Raw genomic sequence first — 3,672 nt, forward strand, 5'->3', positions numbered from 1 at the left:
ATTATTTTGGCAACAGTGACTTTGTGTGAGCCCTGAAAGACAAGTATCCCCACTGTAGGAATTATCTTGTAATTTTGGAAGTTGGAAGGTTAAACCTGTATTATTTTTTTATTTTAGATTTTCATGCCAGAATATCAAAGTCAGTTTGAAGTCGATTATTCTCTCACTATAGTTTTTCCATCTTTTTCTCCTCTGTATTTTCAGAAGATATTTTAGTTCTCCAGTATTTCCCTTTTTGCTGTTGTCAGCTCTCTCTTTAAGAGTCTTCTGTCCTGTAAGTTCTGACAGACTGAATTCCAGCTTCAGTTACCCATGATGATCTAGAAGGAGGCATGTGCATACAAGGGATGAAGCTTTCCGATGGCACAAAGGTGTCTGCAGGATTAATCAATATGAATGAGGAAATAACTAAGCCCAGAAGGCCCTGAATGGAGCACCAGCCAAGGAAAGAGTAGGAGTGAAAGCAGGAAATTGAGCAAGAGAAAAAAAATGTTGGGTTAAAACCTGGGGTAAGTAAACGATGGAAAGATCGGGGGATTTGGATGCGAACTGACAAGGAAATCCCCATTCCTTGGGAGGAATTCAGAAACCCAAGGGCGTCTGTTGGGCACTTGGGCTGGGAAGAGCCCAGAATAGGATTGACAGCATTGAACAGAGGAGGAAGGAGGTGGAGAGACCACAAGCTAGACAACGGGAACAACAATGAGAACACCATGTCCTTTGCTGTGCTTCCTCTGTGGAATTAAACACCTCCCTTCTGCTCTGGGACAGAGTTCTGGCACCCATGGCCGGAGCTGCTGCCTGCACGTCAACAGCTGTGGGGCCTGGGCATGAATGCTGGAACATGCTGTTGGTTAACAAAACAATTTTATCCAAGCCAGCCTGAAACCCAATATTTCATTTTCATTTTTGCTCAGAAGAAAAACAATTCCATTTTTTCAGGAAGTTGGTATTTTTACCATAAAATACTTCTATTTTGCCAAGAAAATATTTGTTACTAGATTATTCCAGCTGGAAGTTACCACTCTGCTATGACCCAAATTATTATAACAAACTTCTATCTGCCAGGGTATAAATGTGTTAGGTCAAAGCTGAAAACAAATACAGATTTCAAATCAGTATTTTTCTTGAGAATCAAATCTGGTAACACAGTCCTTTTCTGCAGTGTTTGACAATGCATGATTTTCAGGTGGAAGATAAAAGTGAGTCATAACTCTGTTCTTGCTCATACAGATACCAAGTTTTGAGAATCTAGGTCAACCTAGATGAGGAGGGACAACAAAGTACAACGTGTATTACTATAACCTGGCTGGCTTTGCATTCCTCGAGTGTCCAGGTGTGTTATTTGTTGAGACACACCACAATTTTCCTAAGCTATATAACTGTACTACCGGGTTCTTTCCTGTGGTAAATCCAGGAAAGGTAAATCCACTTGAATTTAAGTGTATCCAAACTGGGATCAGCAGGTTTTGTACGCTTGACTGGAGAAAAGTAATGTCTGAGGCCAATACAGGTGAGAGCCTGGATTCAGTGGGCAGTGTCATGGATGTCAGGTGTGTTTCAAGACATTTATATCCCAATTTTCATAACACTAAAGAACAGTTGTTCTAGGTGCATGAGTCTTTACATTAAAATGCTGTAAATAATCTGCAGGTCTCAGTAATTTTTCAAGTCTGTAGGTTATAATATTGTGCTGTAAGCCTTGGGTGCACATTGTAGTTCACCCTGTTTTCCTGGGCCTTAGTTGTTGCTGGTTTTAATCAATACCCCCCCATGCTGGACTGTCACACTCTATAAACACTGATTTAAAGCTGTGTCATACCAAATAAAATACAAATAACTTGTTCGAGATCGTATTTAAACAAACAAAGGAAATTAGCTATAGTTGGTTATTTTTGACAGGTAATTATATCACTGCTTTTTTTCCCTTTTGCTATGGACATTAAAAGGAATTCTATTTTTAAAGAATTTCCTCCAAACTGCTGCACTCATTATTGATTTTCTTTCTACAGTTGTTTAAACATCAATATCTAACCGACCACTTAATGAAAACGCAGTTTACTAGAAGGTATTTTTATCTTGATATTCTTAAGTAATTTATTTTATATCTCAGTTGTATGAAAGGTAAAGAGCTCAGGAAGGAAAAGAAAAGGCAACTATCTGTGTTCTCAAATGTCTAACCTTTAAGTTCACAATTAGCCAAGATGTCTTTTTACCTCTCTCTTTCACTTTCGCTTCTCTATCGATATGAACAACACAGACTCAGAGGTACTGTGAGACATTTTGAAATGAACAAATAATGAGTGTTTGTTCAAGAGGAGGCAATGTCCAAAATTCATTCTGCAACAGATAAATGTTAACAAAGATATTTCAGAAATGGTTGGCTCCTGCCTTTCCACTGGCTTCAAACTAACCTTTTACATAAATGTTTTGCTGTGTGTTCTTCTGTACAGCAAAGGCATTATTCCTGAAGAGCTTTTTCCTCAGTACCTTGCAGTTACATATTGACATTTAGACTTACAAGTCCTAATTAGCACAACTGATTTTCCTCTGGGAGTTAATATAAATGATTGCAGAAAGAAAAAGTGCTCCTGCATCTCAGCGTTGCAGTCACTCTATCACAGAGCTATCTTAGTAAATCCTTTAATTATGGACAAGCTGTCAGGTTGCTTAATGCTTCCAAGTAGTCAAAAAATGCAGAGCATTCAGCATCAGGGTGGCTCCTTCCTCCCCGATCCCCCCCTCCCCCTGGTAGTTACCACCCAAAGCTGCCCCAGCTCTGTCAGCTCCAGGCATGGTCTGCAATAGCTTGTGGTCTTTTTTATCAAAAAGTATTGAAAGATGCTATACATCCAATTTAGACTAAACTCTTTGGGCCAATGTGTGTGCTATGTATACACAGAAAGTCCTGGGCACCAGGATTAAGACAATTAGAAAGGTTCATTGAACATTACTATTAATAGCCATGCACAATAAACTTGGTAGACTACCTCACAGAAAATGGAAGAAAAGGGAAGAGAAGGAAGAGACAGGTAAATTATTTCTTGAGTAAAAGTGCAGCCAGGATGTAAAGCAGAAACATCCTTATCCACACAAGACAATATTAAAATGTGCTGAGCAATGAAGAAATTTGAAAAAGTTGATGGCACCAATGTGGAGAAACAAGATGACACAGTTTCCGAGATTAGTGGCATATTTTTTTACTTTTCTGAGTAGAGTAGGGTTTTATCTTCAAGACTGTAGCTGTAGGGAGTCTCCTTGTGCCTAGCTTGGAGGTCAGAGTGCACTCAACAGAACCAAGCACTGCACTGCTGCCCCTACCATCACTTATGCCCAAAGACTTGGGCTGACCGTAGCAAATTTGACAAAACTGCCAAGCAGCTGGACAAATGTAACAAAACATTCTATTCAACAAAAAATAATTGATCTGATTCTCTCCAAGGACAAAGTCTAGGTTAATTCACCCTGCTTATCATTTGGATAATGCCTTCTATATAAGATTTCAGAAGGACGTGTTTTGAAAGAGAAGAATAACCTTTCGGCTTCAATCTTTTTACATCTATTTAGAAAGTTTCCCACTTTCATATTCCTAAGGGTGCAGAACCACTGAAGGTAGGGATATGAGTGATAGAACTCAGAGTGTAGGCAGGAAACAGTTGTTTCAACCATATT

This window comes from Lepidothrix coronata, unplaced genomic scaffold (genome assembly GCF_001604755.1).
Source record: "Lepidothrix coronata isolate B3197 unplaced genomic scaffold, Lepidothrix_coronata-1.0 Scaffold126, whole genome shotgun sequence".
Lineage (NCBI taxonomy): Eukaryota > Metazoa > Chordata > Aves > Passeriformes > Pipridae > Lepidothrix > Lepidothrix coronata.